Genomic DNA, 10,461 nt, shown 5'->3' on the forward strand with positions numbered 1-10,461 from the left:
GTGCATTATACTCTCTGCTCATCCCATTGCGCATGTATAGTATACATAATTGAGACAAGTGTGCCTGAAATGAAGCCAAACCCCATAGTTTTGAAACCACTGCTCTTAATCAAGTTCTAAATTGTTTGACACATACACCACATGCCAAATATACAGAATGTAATCTTATTAGTTGTACTTTTACGCTTCTATTTTATGTGGTGCATCCTATGCACAGAGGTACTGTAACTGTGGCAAAGTAAATAGGCTTCATAAATTCATATATAATGTGGTTTCTCGTTAGAATTTCTCTAGAGGTCTTTTTGGCATGTAGGATATGCATGTCTAGAATGTTTGTTTTTTTGGTATTTTTTTATGTTTTTTTTTTTAATTGCACTGAAAATGGGTCTTTAAAATTCAGAGATTCAATGAAAGAAGAGCTACATAGTAATAGTTACTGGTGTATTTTTCCTTCCCATTTCCAGCTCTTTAGTGCCACCAAGTGGTCATTTTGATACATGAATAAAAATGTACATAATAAAACTTTTCAGCAATGCCATTGTTGTACCATGGATAAAAAAAAGAATAATAATTGAGAACAAACAAAAGAAATGTGCTGCAGTTTATGATAAAATGAATGCATACCTTCCTATGCTATTTTTTAAGCGTCTTCTTTTGTTATCCAATTATTTAAGTTCTCTTTTCAAACGCAGCTCAAACTCAAGGCCCATACACACGGTGAGATTCGGGCTATGCCCGATTCTCACTATGCAACAGGGGCTAGGTTGGCATTGCAAGCACATAATGAGTGTGCTTGCGATATTGACTATGTGCGATTTTGGCTAAGTGTCAATTTTGACTATCTCTTTTATAGAGATAGTCATAATTTACTTGCCTGCACAATCTATCTAGGCTTGCGATGCCGACCGTGCGGGACCACGCATCAGCGTCGAATCGGGATGGCAAGGTGACTTTCACCTTGCGATCTGCACTAACTTTCCTTACGAGTTGGACTATATAGTCAAAATCGTAAGAAAATATCTCACCGTGTGTACACATCATCACACATACACATCCTTCAACTTTTACAGTAAGCACAAAAAAGTTACATCAAATAGCTGTAAAAACTAGCTAAAGATAAATTTTTTTATATGCTTACAACTTTGCTAGCGATGGTTATGTAATTATCTGAAATCTATTTCAGACTCTCATGGATATTTTAATATGTTTTAAATTGGAAACTGATAGAGGTTTACAAGTCGTGGAAAATGTTTACAAGAAAAGATTTACAAGACTGAAAATTCATCATGTCAGAATAACTATTTAAACTTTTTGCAACAACGTTAAACAGGTTTTAAGAATGAATCCATCTGCTACACCACCATAAAAGACCATCATTTTGGTCTTTTTTTTCTTCTTGCTATCAGTGAAATGTGACACTTTCCAAATCTCTCCAGACATTTTACTTGAGTTGGATTATTGCAGAAGAAAGAGTAACAAAATAGTATTATGCTGGATTTGCAGAAAAATTTAATCTGCGGAGTTGATGAGGAAATCCCCCAGTGACAGCTGCTTGGACTGGACTGTAAGTCTGTGGAATTGGTGCCAGCTATGGCTGCATGGGATGGATTTATGTAAGTACCAGCAATCTCCTGCTTTTAGTGAGCACAGCACTTACAGTATTCGGAGTTGGACTGGGCTGCGTCCGGCCCTTACAAAACTGCTCATACTTTAGGACATTCAGCTGTTTCATAATGAGCCATTCCAGTCTGTGGAAAGCAGAGCAAATGAGAACATTATGGCTGTATGATAGTAGTAGTACAACCAGTATTGACATGATAATAGATTGTGCATGTATTTGGAATGTGTCTGCATTCCACAGGCAGCCACTAAACAATACCAGACAGCACAATTCCACTTTCAGAAGCCCGGATGCAGGCACTGTAGTTAAACAAAAACTATATTCCAGAAACATTTGATAAAATAAGAATCCTATTAAATAAACAGTGGTTTATGGTGGTAAAAATTTGCATTGATCAAGTGGTATCCAGACTCCAGGTCGACAACAATTGGTCGACACACCTTGGGTCGACATGGAAAAAGGTCAACATGAGGTTTTCACATTTTGTTAACTTTTTCATACTTTACGATCCACGTGGACTACGATTGGGAACGCTAATCTGCCCGAAGCATGGCAAGCGAAGCGAGCCATACTAGGGTACACGGTGCTCTAATTGGGGTTCCCGGCCACTGTACGGAGAATACGACACCACAAAAACATAAAAAACTCATGTCGACCTTGTCCATGTCGACCTTGCTCAAGTCGACCTAAGGTGTGTCGACCAATTGGCGTCGACCTTTTTGGTGTGGACCTGGAGTTCCAGACCCGATCAAGTAGACATAAATCCAATGTTCATGAAAATGCAGATCAAGAACTAGTGACACAATGGTGGCATGGCACCTGGTATACACTAGCAGCCATCTACTCACAGAGAAGGCATATTGTGGGCAGTAGTAACTGTGCGAGTTAGCTGAATGGTAGGAGCAGTCAGTAATCTACAGTAATTCTCTGTCATTTACAAGCACAAAGCGGTTGATGCATAGTAGAACGTTGCCTGTTTGTAGTATTTGTACACTGCACTGGTTATCTGCAAGCCTTTTTACAGGCATGCAGAGCTCCAGGAATGGGTACACACAAGTCCAGGTGGTGTAGAGTAGTGTGCAGTACTGGGTTGTGTAATGCGGCATAATCACAGAAGCAAAGTTCAGCAATGACATGCAGAGTTGGACACAGGTGAAAATACATATTTGGAGGTGTATCTCTTGCGCCTGTTATAGGATAGGTGCAAATGTACACTGATGATTAACATAAGCGTGCACATAGGGGCAGGCACATCTAAAAATGCATGCAACGCCGCAAACAGATGAGTATAGGCATTTTATTTCCATACATGCATTGCTTCTAACTCTCCATCAGGACCAATACATCCAGGGCCTGATTCAGATGTGCTATCGCTGCTGCTTACATGGAGTCAGCAGCAATAGCACTAATATGTTAAGGCAGCAGGAGGCATCTGATATAAAATGATTTCTCCTGCTGCATTAGTTATTCATTGGCTGGCTGCTTGACCCATGGGGCTATTCAAGCTGGCTGTCACAGCTGCTACCAAGAGGCCAGGAAATCTCCGCCTTCTATTGAAAAGCCAGACCTTGTCCCTTCCAGCCAGTGACGCACCTGTTTTTGAAAACTGTGCCCGTTGCCGCATACAAACGGCAGCAGACTGACAATCACTGACAGTCTGCAGCCAATCTGTGTCCAACTTCACAGACCCATAATGCACGTGTACAGTACTGATCCGGCGTGAGAAAAGTACCAAACCTCTGTAGTTTGCGGCATTCGCTGCACATCCGATGGAACCTGAATCAGGCCCACAGTGTGCTGGTGTGCCTCTATGCTAATAATCGTCCATAGGCCTATTTTATGGTGTAGCATGAGCATTTTGGCATTAAAATGCTCAAATAGCATAAATTATCTGATCGTTTAGACTTGTCAGAAGATATCAGCCAAAGGGTTCCGATATTGTGCAGTGTGTGGGCATTCTTAATAATCTGTTCTTATTCCCTATAGTTTATCTAAATGACCTCATCCTGCTTGTGGGAAGATATATGCAAATTCAATGTGGTCACTCATTTTTTTTTTATATATCTATCTCTATCTATCTCTCTCTCTCTATATATATATACACACACACACACACTTAGTTGAGCTACTGTCTAGCCCTTCCACTAGCAGAAAAATCAAGCAGGTTGTCAGTTCGACAAAAAAACAACAGTGTAGCTTTAGAGACAATCCTAGCTGGGCGGGCAGCCATGTCTACTGTAAAAAAACGAGTTGAATTTTGCACCAAATCTGAGCTGGCAGAATGTAGATTTTGTAATGTCTGGCTTATACACTGCAGCTGGTCCTTCATACTGCAGTGCAAGTCTGACATCATAGATTTACCACAGCATAGAGGAGCCAAAACCCTGCCGGACACAGGAGGAAAATACAACTTCTATAAATACTGCAGCAGCCATCTACACATAAGCATAGCTGGAACTGGTAATGTTGCTCTAATCTTTTAACCTATTCCCTCTAAGGAGCTTTAGCTTGTGTTAGATTGATATAAGAAATAGTTTCTCACTTGTAATTGAAACACAAACATTTGTATATAATAGGCGTTGAGCACTTAACCAGGAGCTGAATATTATTGATTCAAATCTATATTACACTCTAAGGGTTTGGAAAACTAGCATACATTTTATTTTATATCACTTCTATTTTATTATTCATATATATATATATATATATATATATATATATATATATATATATATATTTTAATTTAGGGTTTGGGTAACATATAAAACTCTTTCATTGCTAGATTATACTATAATTAAGCTATGTATAAAGGCCAATGTGGCCAAACACATACCATCATATTAGCTCAATTTCAGTTATACTAGGAAAAATGCAGATGGTAGAAAACATCTGTAGGCCAGAGTGCACGTTCCGGTTCTGACCACAGTAACAAGGCCCCTGACAGGACAGCTGAGGCATGAAATAGGGGGGAGAGATACATGTGTTGGGGGAAGTCTGGCAATTGCATGGGGAGAATACATAAGAAAATCTGGTCTACATAAAGCTCCCTCTTTGAAGTAAAGAAAACGATGTATAGAAGGAAACATGGTTTATGATTAAATATGCACTTAAGTGAATTACTAGCAACTTACAGAATAGTAGACAAAAAAAATGCCTTGAAATAGAAGGACCTCAGATTGTTATATACTGATATATATATATATATATATATAGAGATACAAATCAGCCGGCACTCAAATTCAGCAGACAACATGCCCCGGTGCCATAATCCAAACGACATGCACAAATCCAATGGCGGACAATAAGGCACTCCAGAGGCTTATTATAAACAGCAAATTGTATTGACAAGAGCTCTTGTCAATACAATTTGCTGTTTATACTAAGCCTCTGGAGTGCCTTATTGTCCGCCATTGGATTTGTGTGTGTATATATATATATATATATATATATATATATATATATATATAGTTACCAGTGTCTTTGTATACCAAAAACGAGGCGGCACTCCCCAATTCCTTATCAAAATACGTGTATTAAAGAAGTATCAAATCTCCATACTCGTCAACGTTTCAAGGCCACCCTGGCCTTTTCGTCAGGACGTAACAAGTGAACAGTGCAGGAAACATGTTTCCTGCACTGTTCACTTGTTACGTCCTGAAGAAAAGGCCAGGGTGGCCTTGAAACATTGACGAGTATGGAGATTTGATACTTCCTTAATACACGTATTTTGCTTAAGGAATTGGGGAGTGCCGCCTCGTTTTTGGTATACAAAGACACTGGAAACTATGAATTAAGATTGTGGGAAGGCACCCCTATATTGTACTTCTTCATCCTGAGTGCCAAGCTGAATGCAGTAATATATATATATATTTTCCACCCCCATATAGATACAAGATTAGTTCATATCACTGCATCACTCGACAGGCGGAAATGACGTCCGCAAGATGGCGGTGCGTTCCATTAGACGGCGGTGCGTTCCACACAGTGTTCCACCGCCGTCTACATCATTTAACCTCATTTACAATATTTATTATGATCTTATCACCACATGCCAGTCATCTCATTCTCTCTCTATAAACAAATTAGGTATTATAGTAGTCTATCTCTCTTTTTTAAACCTGATACCAATAACAACACAGGAAGTGATGTCATTAAGAACAGACAACCATAGCTTCCTGTTGGATGGTATAAATAGAGCTTTGTGAGCTCACTTTCTTGATCCCCTTGAAGAAGTCCACACCTTGAAGGACGAAACGCGTTGGGCCTGTTTGCTGCTGAAACTCCCCTTGATGGACAGATAAGCGTTTGAACTTTTTTATCCTGTACGCATAAACTTTGGCTATCTTATGTTCCCGGGACAGTTTGTTGCTGACTCCCCTATCCCCTTAATGGACAGATAAGCTCTTATAATTTTAAATCTTGTACGTGTGTTGTCTAGCCGTTTTTGTATTTAATTGTTCATTAAATCTGTATTTTATGTTGTAAAGCTACAGATTATATTTATTTGGGAATAAGCTAGTTCCCTAAATCCGAGCCTTATACTGCAAAAAGGCATCGCTTTTATTTATGAACGATACACACCATGTTTGCTGTTTCTTCTTTTTACATGTTAATCCTAAAATGATGAACATCGGTTGGAAGTCCTTGTCCACCAGATAAGTGTCCAAGGCCATACTAATTTTTTAACCCACCTGAGCATTTCCTTTGTAATTATCATCACACTCATTAGCGCTTGTTTTCTTCACTACCTGTTTTTATTTACGTGTACACCATACACTAATCTTGTTTACGAGCTGCTACTCTTAAAAGAGTTAAACGAGTGTTTTTATATTACTGTTTTTTATTATTGTCTTATATTACGGTTTCCACCGCACGTCTGTACTATAGCGCCTAGGTCTCTATTTCTTTATATATATATATATATATATATATATATGGCCCAGCACTCCCCTGAAGCCACAGCTGCCACGGGTGCCCTCAGTGGTGAGTAAACTTAGAAACAAAAAATCAGCGGCACTCCAGTGGTCTTGTGCAAAAGGCAAAGTGTATTAACACCTAAGAAGACATTCCAATGTTTTGAGGCACCCGTGGCTTCAGGGGAGTGCCGGGCCATCCATTCGTGTACAGTTGGGACCCTGCATAGGATTCCTAAAGTGTCAAGGCACCCTCATTTGGACAGGTCAGCCCACGCATGGTAGTGGAGGGCACTTCACATCACATTCACCTGCAGTTACAGTTTTCGCTGAGCCTGGTGACTAATGGATGCATCCATGACCACACATTCACAGGATGACCTGCAGGGATGTAGAGGTATCAACATCACCAAAGGTGACATCTTCAGCATCATGGGTGAGGATGCAGATTGAGTACTGTTCACGGAACATCTTACACCCTAGGACAAATGTCATGAAACGGTGGATCCATAATATCAGCTCTTAAAGTTAAAACGCAGGGAAATTTACTTTTTGGTCCATGGAATTTCTTTATTTGATTATTTTAGAGAAAAGTTGATCCCGAGGGGATTCAGAGTCAAGAACATGCCAACGATCGAGTGGTACAACCCCGATTTCTGTAAAAAGTGGGTTGACATTTTGAATAAATGCAGCCTCAACCTAATGTTATTGGTGGTCGAGGAGGCTGGACGCGAGCTTAAGATCACCAAGAAAAAGATTGCACGATTTTAACAGGAGCACAGGGTCACTTTACAACAGGACCAATCACAAGATTGGTTTCTGAAACTCCAGGGACAATGTGAGAATTATCGTCGTGAATTTATCAAATTCAAACATAATAAACTCCATAAAGTAAAGGAGGATTATGAGAGTAACCGAGGGGAGGGGAGCCTGACAATCGCAACCAACAAGGCTGGAGGTCCAAGTCCGGGTGGCGACGACGCAGGGAAGTACGCAACAGGGAGTCCCAATCATCAAACAGCGACAGCTAATTCGCCACGGGCGATTCAGAAAGCTCTCACGACATTCCAATAGTCCCTTTAGGACCTACCACAGCAACCACAAAAGAACGAAGAGGAAGAGGGCGACCACCTGCAGGAGTGGCCAGAACTCGAGAATACAGAGATCGGGTAGTAAAGAATAAAGTTTAATTTATAACCTATCAAAGCGTCAACTAACAGATACTGAATTAAGGGTCCTTAATAAGGGACTTTCCTTTATACCTACCACCGCATTTAATGAACTTAATTGGAATATAGATTTACATCACTTTTCCCACAAACTCAGACAACGTGATTTTTTTCAGGACAGACCACTGGAATCCAGTAGAACCATCACCAGAGCTTCATTGCAAGCCTCCATTAAGGCCTTCACGAGAATGTTGGATGAATCAGTCATCAAATATGCGGCTGCGTAGTGTAATACATTGGAACTTGTCAAAATCCGAATGGTCAGCCCTAAGGAGCTTGGACTCATGCAGAGACATCATTATCCACCCTGCCGACAAGGGGGTCGGGATAGTCATTCTGGATCTGCATGAATACAGGATGGAGATTCTCAGCCAGCTATCTGACAGTGCCACATACAAAACATTGCCATCAGACCCTACTGTTATTTATAAAAAAGAACTGGATACAGTGTTAAATCAGGCACAGATTGGGGGCCTCATTTCATCGAAACTAAAGATGGCTCTGACACAAGAGCATCCAGAAGTGCCTATCTTCTTTACCATCCCGAATATTCACAAGAGTCTGTCGCACCCACCCATCGGCCAATTATTTTGGCTTGCCAGTCTATTTTTCAACCAGTGTTGCAAAAACGGTATCTTACAACCATTGAAAACTAAGCATGGTTCATATATCAAGGATACAACCAGCTTCTTGTACTTACTAAATGGAGTAACTTCAGTTCCGAAAGGCACCCTGTTATGCACAATGGATGTATGTAGTTTATATACGAACATTCCCCACATTCCCCATGAAGCGGGCTTAGAGGTGATGAAATCCTTTTTGGTGAAAGACGGAATGTCAGTTGTGGATTTAGATCTGTTCCTGTAGCTTACCTTAACCAGAAATTACTTTTTATTTGATGGCAACTTATCTCCAGACCACAGGATGTGCGATGGGGAGTAATGTCTCACCATCCTTCGCTAACGTGTATATGTTTAACGAGATGTTTATTAGCAACCCGGTAATTTCAGCTAACATACTAATGCTTTCAAGATATATTGATGATTTGTTCCTCCTGTGGACGTGGGGCATTGATGCCCTCAATCAGCTATGCGCATCTATCAACACCAGGGAGTCAAGCATCAAGGTGAGTTGGTAATCTTCCCCGACATCGATCAATTACCTAGACGTACAGGTGTCCATTGAGGAAGGCAGAATTGTTACGGGGGTTTATTCTAAGCCCACAGATAAAAACACCCTGCTTAGGGCTAGCAGCCATCATCCACATGCCCTCATAAGGGGCCTACTCAGGTCTCAGTTGATCAGGGTTGCACTTATAAATACTAATACCTTTTCTCCAAAAATTTATAACAAGGGGATATGATCCCAAACTGTTGGCGATCCAGAAAAGGCAGATTATGGGCATTCCTAGAGAACAGCTGCTGACTTCTTCTCTGAAGAAAACAGGGGACATCATCCCACTGGTCACAAGATACAACACTGCCAGTCCGGTCTTACCAAGAGTATCCAGAGCTTTATGGCCCATCATGACGACCGATAAAGATCTCCCCTGCTTCAGGAACATTAAGTCCATGCCGTGTTACACTAGGGGCAGGAACATAAAGGACATAAGTGTCCATATGGACATTACTGGCTTTGAGGTCCAACCACCTTAAACGGGGTTGCTTGTGAAGGACCCTGGTTGTTACAAATGTTTAAAGAGGCAGATATAACATGTGCAGAGAGAGTTAGATTTGGATGTGGTGTGTTCAATCTGCAATCTAATTTGCAGTGTAAAAATAAAGCAGCCAGTATTTACCCTGCACAGAAATAAAATAACCCACCCAAATCTAACTCTCTCTGCACATGTTATATCTGCCTCCCCTGCAGTGCACATGGTTTTGCCCAACTGCTAAAAAAAATCCTGCTGCGATCAACTTGGAATTACCCCCACTATGCGCTGCCGGAGCCAGAAGCGCGTCTCACAGTGGGTTACTTCCTTCCTAAAGAGTTATGTTGTCTCTGTTTATGCCTTGAAAAACAGGCTGTAATATTCCTACGTTTCGAGGCTGTCTCCTGAGGTGTTAATTCACTTTGCCTTTTGCATAAGACCACTGGAGTGCCGCTGATTTTTGTGTGGGTGTGTGTGTATATATATATATATATATATATATATATATATATATATATATATATATATATATATACACACACACACACACACACACACACACATACATACATCACACATGCACAGGTTGAGTATCCCATATCCAAAATGCTTGGGACCAGAAGTATTTTGGATATTGGATTTTTCCATATTTTGGAATAACTGCATAATGAGATATCATGGCGATAGGACCCAAATCTAAGCACAGAAGGAATTCATGTTTAATATACACCTTATACACAAAGCCTGAATGTAATTTTAGCCAATATTTTTAATAACTTTGTGCACAAAGTTTGTGTACATACACACAATTAATTTGTTTCATATACACCTTATACACACAGCCTGAAGGTCATTTGAGACAATTTTTTTAATAACTATATTTTTGTGAATTAAACAAAGTTTGTATACATGGAGCCATGAGGAAACAAAGATTTCACTATCTCAGTCCCACTCAAAAAAAATCTGTATTTCTGAATGGTTTGATATATGGGATACTCAACCTGTATGTATGTGTAGGTGTATAGAGAGAGAGATTTATGGTAGACT

Source organism: Pseudophryne corroboree, chromosome 4 (genome assembly GCF_028390025.1).
Source record: "Pseudophryne corroboree isolate aPseCor3 chromosome 4, aPseCor3.hap2, whole genome shotgun sequence".
Taxonomy (NCBI): Eukaryota; Metazoa; Chordata; class Amphibia; order Anura; family Myobatrachidae; genus Pseudophryne; species Pseudophryne corroboree.